Source organism: Salmo salar, chromosome 13, assembly GCF_965601325.2.
Source record: "Salmo salar chromosome 13, fSalSal1, whole genome shotgun sequence".
Lineage (NCBI taxonomy): Eukaryota > Metazoa > Chordata > Actinopteri > Salmoniformes > Salmonidae > Salmo > Salmo salar.
Genome location: NC_138303.1, coordinates 79,296,914 through 79,309,737, shown reverse-complemented (window position 1 = coordinate 79,309,737; position 12,824 = coordinate 79,296,914). Strand labels below are relative to the sequence as shown.

The 12,824-nt window shown below is 43.7% G+C and overlaps 1 pseudogene; it reads left to right on the top strand.

Moving 5' to 3' along the window:
• The first annotated feature begins 5,541 nt into the window (after positions 1-5,541).
• On the top strand, positions 5,542-9,469 carry LOC145860068 (transient receptor potential cation channel subfamily V member 1-like; annotated as a pseudogene).
• Positions 9,470-12,824: the final 3,355 nt, after the last annotated feature.

Sequence of the window (12,824 nt, the reverse complement as noted above, 5' to 3'; positions counted from 1 at the left end):
ATGCAACATGCAACAATTTCAATTTTTTTACTGAGGTACAGTTCATATAACAAAATCAGTCAATGGAAATACATTTATTAGGCCCTAATCTATGTATTTCAAATTACTGGGAATACAGATATGCAACTGTTGGTCACAGATACCTTAAAAAAAGGTAGGGCCATGGATCAGAAAACCAGTCAGTATCTGGTGTGACCAACATTTACCAACATGTTGGTAGATATTGGCGGGAACTGGAACACGCTGTCGTACACGTTGATCCAGAGCATCCTCAATGGTTGACATGTCTGGTGAGTACAGTATGCAGGCCATGGAAGAACTGGGACATTTTCAGCTTTGTGTACAGATCCTTGCGACATGGGACTGTGCATTATCTTGCTGAAACATGATATGATGGCAGTGGATGAATGGCACGACAATGGATCTCAGGATCTCATCATGGTGTCTTTGTGCATTACAATTACCATCAATAAAATTTAATTGTGTTTGTTGTCCGTAGCTTATGTCTGCCCATACCCTAACCCCACCACCATCATGAGGTTCTCATCAGAAAACCTCTCGTCCACACGACGCCATCTGTTCGGTGCAGTTGAAACGAGGATTCATCCGTGAAGAGCACACTTCTCCAGCGTGCCAGTGGCCATTGAAGGTGAGCATTTTCCCACTGAAGTCTACGCCGAACTGCAGTCAGGTCAAGACCCTGGTGAGGAGAACGAGCATACAGACAAGCTTCCCTGAGACGGTTTCTGACAGTTTGTGCAGAAATTCTTTGGTTTTTGGTCTCAGACGATCGCGCAGGTGAAGAAGCCGGATATGGAGGTCCTGGGTTGGTGTGGTTACATGTGGTCTGCGGTTGTGAGACCAGTTGGACATACTGCCAAATTCTCTAAAACGATGTATGGTAGAGAAATGAACATTAAATTCTCTGGCAACAGTTCTGGTGGACATTCCTGCAGTCAGCATGTCAATTGCACGCTCCCTCAAAACTTGAGACATCTGTGGCACATTTTAGAGTGGCCTTTTATCGTCCGCAGCACAAGGTGCATCTGTGTAATGATCATACTGTTTAATCAGCTTCTTTATATGCAACACCTGTCAGGTGGATGGATTATTTTTTTCAAATAAGAAATGCTCATTAACTGGGATGTAAACAGAGAAATAAGCTTTTTGTGTGTATGGAAAATTTCTGGGATCTTTTATTTAAGTTCATGAAACACTTGCTTTTATGTTGCGTTTATATTTTTTGGTTCAGTGTAGATGAATCATCTACTTTTGTGTTATTACATTGTTATGATGTATACAAAGTATTCAAGAAGATAGATGCCTGTGCCTCTAACTAACTAGACAGTACCATTAGGTCATATAGGGACATTAGAAAACCTCTGGTCAGTTGTGCAAAATGTTGTAGGCTACTAAATGTGTGAAGTAATGAGAAGGGGATGATATTTTAGCTAAGCATTTGCAACATAATGTTGTACAACAAGGGGCAAATCAGGACACTGAAATTAACTTTTGAAGCAGAGATTGTGAAATACCGAATTTGCTAATTTTACCTTGCCGTCCAACTTTGAGGATTTACTAATAATGTTGGTCCAACACCTTATCAACTATGGATGTGGTGTTCTATGTTTTTATCAATAGGGATACAGTATGTATACATATGGTGATTATGCATAAACAAGAGCCAATGGCTAAACTGATGTCCATTTACTTTTGAATATAATGTTAACAACATACCTTTACAATAAATCTGTTATTTGTCAACTTTCATAACAATTAGCTAAGATCCTTTGTGCATCTCCTGGTCACTATCATTGCTGTCGCAGCTGTGCACCAGAGGCTGGGTCAATAACACCAAGGGTCAGCCATCTAGCCTTTTAAGCTTTCAGAGCAGAGCTCTCTCTGGTGGTAATGTACTCTTATACTCTCTGATACTCCCTGCATGTGTGTATGAATCTCACTACTACTCACAGTTGTAGTGAGTAAGATTCACGCACCCTCTGTTTGTAGAGGTTGAATTGTCTTGTGGTTGTGGATTTAAGACCTTTATTTAATATAAAGAGGATATGATGGACAGAGACATAAGAGAAAATGTGATCCAACAGACCACTCAGTGAAATGCTCTTTATACTGGCACGGAAGGAATTAATTAATTTCTGTGTAAGTACACAGTTTGTTAGATCCCAGATGGTTTCATGTCCTTGTTTGAATGATTTGATCATACGTAGGTGTTTGTGATGGCTTGCATTTGCTTTGTTTATGTGAGAAGCTTTCAGTTCTATTGCTTTAACTGACTTGTAGGAGAGTTTAAAACTGTAAACATTCACTCCAGTCAACATGTTGTGCATGAGATCACTGAGAGAAACTACTGTGTAGGCTACCAGTAGACACCATGAAGATAACCAAATCACAATTTCTCACTGTTTGGCATTGCATGCGCATTATTAATTACACGTGTCTGAAACTGCAATTCTAAAATGTATTGTTTCCATGATGATACATGATGTCATTGTCTACAAGTCTAGTCGGTTTTAAACAAGGCCTGCACAGGAGGACAATTCAAATGTACACAGTTACAGACAGACTGTATCAGAGCAGATTAAAACAAGCACAACAACTAGATTACTTAGCCTGAGTTTCAGCTATATTGCGGTTAATGTGATGTCTATTAGACTGAGAAAAACAATAATGTTTTCAAGTGAGAACCATAGTATACATTGTGGTGAGGGAGATCTCATCGTTGACAAGCTACAGTTGGTAGAAGCTGTAGTTTTGTTTTTGTGTATCTTTTTATTAGTAGGTGTCACGTCCTGACCAGTAAAAGGGGCTATTTGTCATTGTAGTTTGGTCAGGGGTTGTTTGTTTTGTGTGTTTCGGTGTTTTTGGTTTATGTTCTATATTTTCTATGTGTATAACTAGTTTTCTGTTTCTATGTTGGGTTTTTGGCAATGACCTCCAATTAGAGGAAGCTGGTTGTCGTTGTCTCTAATTGGAGGCCATATTTAGTTGGGTTTGTTTTCACTTGTGTTTTGTGGGTGGTTATTTTCTGTATAGCCTGGGAGCCGTATGGAACTGTTATCGTCGTTTGTTTATTTTGTTTTGAGTGTTCTTTAATAAATTAAGAAGATGAGCACTTTACCCGCTGCGCCTTGGTCCAATTTTTACGACGCTTATGACAGAACCACCCACCAAAAAAGGACCAAGCAGCGGAAGAAGGAGCAGCAGGAGAGATATTTGGAGTCATGGACGTGGGAGGAGATCCTTGATGGCAAGGGTCCATAGAGCCAGGCTGGGGAGTACCAGCGCCCAAAGGAGGAACTGGAGGAAGCGAAGAGGGAACGACGGAGGTACGAGGCGTTGCATCCTCCATTTCAGGAGGTGGAGAGGCAGCCCCAAATTGTTTTTTTTGGGGAGGGGGGCATACGGGGAGTTTGGCTAAGTCAGGGGGCACCCTGACCTAACTTCCCAGGCGTACAGGAGAGATCCGTGGATCAAACCGGAGCCAGTCAAGGAGTCAAGCGAGGAGTTTGATGCGAGATTCCGGAGAATGGTGCTGGCGGAAAGGGCACTACGAAGCTGGTCGGACAGAGGGGCGAGAAATGCATTACGGGGTAGTGCTCACTATCTCGCCCATCCGCACGCACAGTCCGGTGCGGTCGATACGGGCTCCGCATCGTTGCCGGGCTACAGTGACCATCCAACCAGGACGGGTTGTGCAGGCCGTGCGCTCCAGACCTCCAGTGCGCCTTCACAGCCCAGTACGTCCTGTTCCTGCTCCTCGCACTCGCCCTGAGGTGCGTGTTAATAGTCTGGCGCCTCCAAAGCCAGCCCCACGCATCAGGCCTCCAGTGCGCCTGCCCAGTCCGGGGCGTCCTGTTCCTGCTCTCCGCACTCGCCCTGAGGTGCGTGTTAATAGTCTGGCGCCTCCAAAGCCAGCCCCACGCATCAGACCTCCAGTGCGCCTGCCCAGTCCAGTACGTCCTGTTCCTGCTACCCGCACGAGCCCTGAGGTGCGTGTTACTAGTCCGGCGCCTCCTATGCCAGTCCCACGCATCAGGCCTCCAGTGCGCCTGCTCACCCCGGAGCCTCCAGCGACGCTCTTCAGCCCTGAGCCTCCAGCGACGCTCCTCAGCCCTGGGCCTCCAGCGACGCTCCTCAGCCCTGGGCCTCCAGCGACGCTCCTCAGCCCTGGGCCTCCAGCGACGCTCCTCAGCCTTGGGCCTCCAGCGACGCTCCTCCGCCCTGGGCCTCCAGCGACGCTCCTCCGCCCTGGGCCTCCAGCGACGCTCCTCAGCCCGGGGCTTCCAGCGACCTGACCAGTAAAAGGGGTTATTTGTCATTGTAGTTTGGTCAGGGCGTGGCAGGGGGTGTTTTGTTTTGTGTGTTTCGGTGTTTTTGGTTTATGTTCTATATTTTCTATGTGTATATCTAGTTCTCTATTTCTATGTTGGGTTTTTGGCAATGACCTCCAATTAGAGGAAGCTGGTTGTCGTTGTCTCTAATTGGAGGCCATATTTAGTTGGGTTTGTTTTCACTTGTGTTTTGTGGGTGGTTATTTTCTGTATAGCCTGGGAGCCTTATGGAACTGTTATCGTCGTTTGTATATTTTGTTTTGAGTGTTCTTTAATAAATTAAGAAGATGAGCACTTTACCCGCTGCGCCTTGGTCCAATCCTTACGACGCCTATGACAGTAGGGAGGGGTTGGTAATCATATTTTTTTTTGTCTGAGAGGAAGCCATCTTGAGCCCTAATGGGTCCAGCAGCATTATGAGACAAGTAGATGTGGATCCGAAAAGTAGATCAAGTGACAGCAAAATGGCCACATCAATTATGCATACAGACATGATCTCATAGTGGATAAGAGTCTTTGTTCACATGCACACTGTTTAACACTGAGTGTGGTGCCATGCAAATGGACACGAGGGACACATTCGTTTTACAATAATGTATCAGCAGAAGAACAATATGTTGCTCAAAAAACAAGTGTGACTAATGTTGTGCATTATATGATTTGTTTTCAGAATGCTGTAGCCCCTAATAACGCAGTTATGCAGATTTGTCTCAATTATGTGGTTTAATCAAGGGTATCAACCTGAAATATTTGATGAGAATGAGATGGATCTAGATGTGCAGGGTTATAAATGGGGATGGACACTTGGTTGAATTATGGTCCTGACTTCTTTCTGTTCTTCCACATGTGATGTTCCCTTCATGGTGGGCAGAGAAGAACTTTACAGTTTCACTCTGAGTCATTGTCTACCCCTTCCTCTTTTCTAAGGCATGTTGAGGGAAATAATAACAAAACAAGTTGTTTTTCTATTACAGTTGTAATAGGGAAGTACTAATAAATAACCAGCTTTGTTAGCCATCTGGGGGTGAAACATCACATATCTTAAAGCTGGTGTATTCAGAGCTCAACTCTCCTACCATGTTTCAGAGGATCCATGAACATTTTACGGCACATTTTAGATAAATGTAAGAAATTATTTTTGGTCATATGTAAATTCAATGTCAAGTTATTAAAATGTGTATGACCAAACAATATTTGACCAGGTCAAAACTTAGGAAGATAACCAATTAGATTTGGTAAATCCTCTCAGGGGATTTATAGCATACTGAACATACTGTATTTACATGAATGTGATGTGTTATCATTGTATGGTCTCTTCCAGACCATCGGTGCGAGGAGTCATTATGAGCAAGGCAATGGACCTAGAGTACCCTACCTTCTCTCTGGAGACAGTGGACAGGAAGAATGATGAGAAGGCACAGAGCAGACAGGTGAAGAATCCTGACTGCCATGGAGGAGGAACTGGAGAATGCCATACCCAAGATCAGATTCAATCTCAACTTTGACAAGTGAGACGGCACGTTCACTGAACGTAATAACACATACTGTGCTGTATGGGGACAATTGGTGTTTATAGCCTTATTGTAGTAACACTAATAACAGTTTTAACACTGTTTGAGAGGACACAACTGTCTTTCTCAGGGGGAAGGTTTTGTTCATCAGAAGCTCATTTACAATATCATTAGAATAAGGCCTTTTGTTTTAAAGCCCTTTTGGGCATGACCATGTGTATTTTGTTTTCCAATTGAAAAATAAATGCTTTCCCAATACTAAAGTCTAACATGTTTCTTTGTAGGAAAATAAAAGGTTTGGAGGAGAACAAAGAGGAGGGGGCAGCTGTTTGAGGCCGTGTCCACTGGGAATGTCATGAAGCTTGAGGGTCTTGTTCAGTACTTGCATCAGTCCACGAAGAAGCTCTCCAACACTGAGTGTTAGGCACACTTTTATATTCTGTAGTATTGTATAATTTTTGCATTTTAGGGTATCATTGTACATTAGTACTTTACAGCTTCATGTCCACACCTCGGCTACACTATAGCCTTAACCCTAGCCATTACCCTAACCCTATCTTCATGTCCACATCCCAGTTCAACCCTAACCTCAACCCTAGCCCTAGAGTGGTTATAAATTGTACTTATAGCTGTAACCTTAGCCTTAACCCTATCCCTAACCCAAGTAAAGTGTAAGTACAATGAGTTATTACAATATTTGTTACACTGTGATTACACAGTTATAAGGGCCCTGTAATGTAACGCAGGTAGCCTAGCGGTTAAGAGTGTTGGGCCAGTAACTGAAAGTTCGCTGGTTCGAATCCCTGAACTGACTAGGTGAACAATCTGCCGGAGTGCCCCTGAGTAAGACACTTAACCTAATTGCTCCTGTAAATCGCTCTGGATAACAGCGAATGCTAAATGGCCAAAAAAATGAACGTAAATGGATAATATTTTTAGTCTGTGTATTCTTTTATACTCCATTCTTTCACCTCCTGCTCTCCTAGATCAATCGTATGGTAAAAACACCCTGCTGAAGGCTCTACTGAATCTGAGAGACGGCAGAAATAACGCAATTCAATTTCTCCTTGACATCTCAGAGAAGATGGGGGACATCAAATAATTCATAAATGTAGCATACACCAACAGCTTTTACAAAGGTGAACTTTCATATAACCAGAATTATCATTACTTGATGTTATTCATCTATTCTACACCATGTTTCTGACAACTCAGTTTTATGTACACAGCCCTCAACCAATGTAATATAAAAATACAGTAATGTTAGTGTATATGTAAGGCCATGCATTTTCTGACAGTCTATCCTTTCTATCTCTGTATCATTCAGGGCAAACAGCCCTTCATATTGCCATTGAGAGAAGGAGCACCTATTCTGTTCAGCTATTGATCAAGAAAGGAGCAGAAGTCCGTGCCAAAGCCTGTGGGAAATTCTTCCAGCCTCATGATCAACTCAGCTTCTACTGTAGTTTGGTGAGTGTGTCAGTATCACTGTGCCTTGAACAGTGCCCTCCTCTGGTAGGTTTGCAACAGACTTCCCTGCTTGTCAGACCTCTAGTCATTCCTCTGAGAGAATAATGATTCCCTTGTTTATGACAGGGAATTGTATGAAAGGGTTTTGTGAAACCTTACAGAAAGTGTGTTTGCATATCCAGAAAATACAATTGTCACTGTTGTGGTGGGTAGAGTGATGGAAAATACATTAAAGTGAGGGAAAATGTGTTTCCAGGTGAGCTGACTCTGCCCCTGGCTGTGTGCACAAACCAACCTGAGGTAGATTCCTTCCTGCTGGAGAACTCCTACCATTGGGTGGATGTGAGAGAGAGGGACTCCCTGGGTAACATGGTGCTGCATACCCTGGTGGTGGTGTCAACTGATAACACACCAGAGAACACGGACTTCATCACCTCCATGTACGACTACATCCTCACCACGGCTGCTCACCTGCACCCCAGGTGGAGGCTGGAAGACTTGGACAACAACCAGGGCCTGACGCCTATAAAACTGGCAAGATCGGGGTAAGGAAGGAGTCTGATATGGAGTAATGTTGTATGGTTGTTCGGCCCACTACTGTATGTAGACCTACTGGAGAACAGATCAACAGTTTGTTGTTTACAAATTAAGCCATCTGATCTTTCATGTAATATTTTGTTCATGTTAGTCATCAGAAGAAAATCCATTGTTCCTCCATATGTGTTTATGATAATGTGCTACATCCTTCCATTACGTGTTGGCCAATTGTTGTATTCTTCCTCTAGCTGTTTGAGAACATGATGCATCGTGAGTTCCATGAGAGGAAGACCAGACACCTGTCCCGTAAATTCACTGAGTGGGTGTACAGACCTGTCCATTCCTCCCTGGACGATTTGGCCTCACTGTGACTCCTAGGAGAAGAACTCTGTCCTGGAGATTGTCTACAGCGTTAATATAATAAGGATCAAATCATAAGCCCCATTTGGTGCTATAATGCATCCATTGTCCTGATCTTGTTCACATGAATCTACACTGTGTCTGCATTTTGACCAGACTTCCTGATCCCTCCCTGTATGCAAATTATTTCAGAAATATTATTTCAAAATAATATGTATTTATTTAAAGACACATATTGATGGCCTGAGGCAATGGTGCCTCCTGTCAATGATTTAAGAGGGCTGGATAATGATTATTTAAATGGTTTCACTGTTCAGCTCCGTCTACACACAATGTGTGCCTGACTACCTTCAGAGGTGGTCAGGAAGATCAGATCACAATGCATCTTTTAATCGTCTAAACCTGTCTAGAAAAGTGGGCCAAATCAGAATGTGGACAAGATTAAGGACTTATGTTAGCACCACGTTTAAATGGGTCTCTAAATGCCATCTCCCGTCGTTGTGCCCTTGAGAAAGGCACTCAACCCTTATCTGCTCCAGGGGTGCTTCACGGTGGTTGACCCTGTGCACCTGTGCTCCAACCTCTCTGTGGGTGTGTCTCGGGGGTACGTGTACTGTAAGAAAATGCATTTCAAGAGAAAGAGAGACCAAAAGTAAGATCTACTTGCATCAAAGTGTGATTCTACCCACTGGGCACAGATGTCAATTCAACGTCTATTGCACATTGGTTCAAATTAATTTAATTGAAATGATGCGGAAACAACGTTGATTCAACCAATGTGTGCCCAGTGGGTAGTAGTAGCATTTTATTTTAGAATCGCCAACCAGACTGATCCTCTGAACTGGAGGAGTGGGACAAGTTCGCTGCTCAGATGTTTTTCTTAGCCGCCTACAAGAGGAAGAAGGGAACGGCGAGGTCTTTCTGCATGATCACAGTAAGCTACATTATTCTAGCATTATTCTAACTGAAACTGAGCAACTCAGTTTGGATCCAGGCGAACATCATGCAGGAGATCAAATCAGTGTTGCCAAAGTGCTGTCCATAGAAACAATTTTCGCTTCAGCTCAATTTCTCTCACTCTCTGATATCCAGCCACCTTTTACTCTGGAGCATACCAGACAGTGATTCCTGAGTCTAGCTTTTTACAGCAGTAGAAGCCTGTCATTTATTCACACTGTCATCTACAATTTTGATGGTGTTGGAAGAATAAACAGATTCATTTTGAATTCATGAACCACTGACGGGCTGCGTGTGCATGTGTGATGTGTGATTTTACATACTGTATGTGTGAAAGCCATGCCATGTTGCTCATGTACATTTATTGGCAGCTCTATGCATGTGTGGGTAAGAAATTAGTGTTTCATACTGTAAGTGTCAGAGGTTATTTTTCGGAGTGAGTGATAAAACTCGAGTTCAAGTTGACTTTGTATGTAGTTTTCTGCAGACGATCTTCCTGTCCTCCTCGGTGCTGTACTGCTGTGGGAGGGTGGAGTGCCTGGGGTTCTTTGTGCTGTGTCTGGCTCTCAGCTGGGTCAACCTGCTCTAATTCTCCAGGGGATACAGACACATAGGCATCTACAGTGTTATGATACAGAAGGTATAATGGATACCAGGGCCTGTTTTCACAAAGACTCTCCGAGTAAGAGTGCTGATATAGGATCACTTTCCTTTTAGATCATATTGAATCCTAGATCAGCAGTCCTACACTGAGTCTCTGGAGGACAGGTCCTGGTCACACTCCTATAGAGAATCTATAGGATTCATTGCCACAGGGTATTTACAATAAATGTATGATTGGCACAACATTGGTGTCGTCACCCAGCTGTAGTTATAATCCACAGTTCCTTTGATACTCTCTTTTTTACTATGTCTTTTTTTTCCTTTGCAGATGATCTTAAGTGATATCTTGCGCTTTCTCTTTGTCTACGTTGTCTTCTGCTTTGGGTTTTCAGCAGGTATTTAATTTCTCTTCTGTCACTTTTGCATGCAGGGACACATAAACGTAGCCCGTCAGTGGTTCATGAATTCAAAATGAATCTGTTTATTCTTCCAACACCATCAAAGGACCTATCAAAATTGTAGATGACAGTTCCCTCGTACAATGACACTTCTAAAACACTGAAAACAAATGAGACAGTATAAACAAACAATATGATTTATATTAAAAAAACAACTGTCAATGGACCGTAATAAAGCATTCTCGGTCCCTCCACAGCAGTGGTGTTACAGACTTAGATTTTTCTATTTATGTTTTGAGGTTGGATGTGGTGTCACCTCATTAGTCAGTAGGTGTTACACCTGTGCTGGTTTGTCCATCTCATTAATCGGAAGGTGTTTCACCTGTGTTGGCCCATGTGATATTTAAGAGTGGCTGGCCCAGTGCTCCACATGTCTTAAGAGATGTGGAGGGTTAACCCCTTTAGTTGGCTCTCCCAATTTGATTCTAGAAAAACAATCCTTTGTCTGATTTCCCCTGTTTTCATTTTGCTCCACCTTTTGGTTTGCGTCCAGCCTTTAAGTTTGGTGTAGGTTTTTCATTTTGTTTGCCTTTGTAGCGTGTTTAATTCTGCATTTGTGGGGATTTATTTGCCACCTGCAGAGAGTTGACAAACTGGTTGCAGTGTCAGCTCTTGCGCACCTTCTCCCAAGCAGTGGCAATTTTAGCATGTACATCTTGGTGGGGTAAAAAAAAAGAAAAAAGGTGGGATGTATGCCAGCAAAGCCACTGCACAACACTAAACAATACATGAATTGCACTATACCACTGCTACACCTGGCTATCAGTGGAACCTTGTCTGGCAGCGAAACAGTTCATTCAGCTTCATTTACTGCCTTTACAAAAACAGCTGATATGGCTGACTTGCTTAAACAAATGTGGTTTCTACTGACAATTGAGATGTACAAACTATGACATAAGGGGACAACAAGCGGATAAGAGGCAATCCGTAATTTCCATTAAAACAATGAGGGAGCTAGGAAGGACGCAGTCAATATAACTATTTGTGAAGCACTTTTGAAATGTACAGCGACAGAATTCAGAACATGGGCCGTACTTAGTGCTCTCCCTGTACACCAGGTCAGAACCGTAGGATAAATAAAGGGGGCATATAAGCAGACAATGAAAGCTCTTACAATATTCGATGATTACATTTCTCAAAAACAAATTATAGGCTACATGTGTACCACCAAGTCAGAACAGTAGGTGAAAATAGACCAAATTATTAGGGTGAGGCACATGGGCTACTAACAGCTTACTACACAACATACACTTATGTATACTGTAGCTAAGAAAGTAATACTATCTCCCTGGCATATTACATAATTTTTGCAGCAGCATACAAGACATGTTTGGACTCACCTTGTTGTGCTGCTCACTTGAACAGGAAGGTGGTGCAGTGGTCCTTCGTGTGTACATTTTGTCATCAAACTTTGTCATCAAAGTCTGGCGTTCTCTGGATTTACGGTGCTTTCAAGACAACTGGGAACTCGAAAAGAAAACAAGGTTGAATCATGACGTCAGTGATCCATAGAAAGAGGCCAGAGTTCCCGACTTGGAACTCCAAGTTGGATTACCGTTCAAAATGTATTTTTCCAGTCGAAGCTCGTTTTTTTTTCGAGTTCCCAGATGTCTTGAACTCACTGAAGTCTGAGATTTCCCATTTCCGAGTTTCCTGTTGTTTTGAGCATGGCAGAAGTCAGGCTGGATTGACAGCATAGCCAATGTATTCAACATCTCTGTCTCTGCTGCTAAAGCCACTTTCTACCACTCTAAACTCCAAGCATCTGCCTCTAACCCTAGGAAGCTCTTTGCTACCTTCTCCTCCCTCCTGAATCCTCCTCCCCCTCCCCCCCCCCCTCCTCCCTCTCTGCGGATGACTTCGTCAACCATTTTGAAAAGAAGGTTGACGACATCCGATCCTCGTTTGCTAAGTCAAACGACACTGCTGGTCCTGCTCACACTGCCCTACCCTGTGCTTTGACCTCTTTCTCCCCTCTCTCTCCAGATGAAATCTCGCGTCTTGTGACGGCCGGCCGCCCAACAACCTGCCCACTTGACCCTATCCCCTCCTCTCTTCTCCAGACCATTTCCGGAGACCTTCTCCCCTACCTCACCTCGCTCATCAACGCATCCTTGACCGCTGGCTACGTCCCTTCCGTCTTCAAGAGAGCGAGAGTTGCACCCCTTTTGAAAAAACCTACACTCGATCCCTCCGATGTCAACAACTACAGACCAGTATCCCTTCTTTCCTTTCTCTCCAAAACTCTTGAACGCGCCGTCCTTGGCCAGCTCTCTTGCTATCTCTCTCAGAATGACCTTCTTGATCCTAATCAGTCAGGTTTCAAGACTGGGCATTCAACTGAGACTGCTCTTCTCTGTGTCACGGAGGCTCTCCGCACTGCTAAAGCTAACTCTCTCTCCTCTGCTCTCATCCTTCTAGACCTATCTGCTGCCTTTGATACCGTGAACCATCAGATCCTCCTCTCCACCCTCTCCGAGCTGGGCATCTCCGGCACCGCGCACGCTTGGATTGCGTCCTACCTGACAGGTCGCTCCTACCAGGTGGCGTGGCGAGAATCTGTCTCCGCACCACGT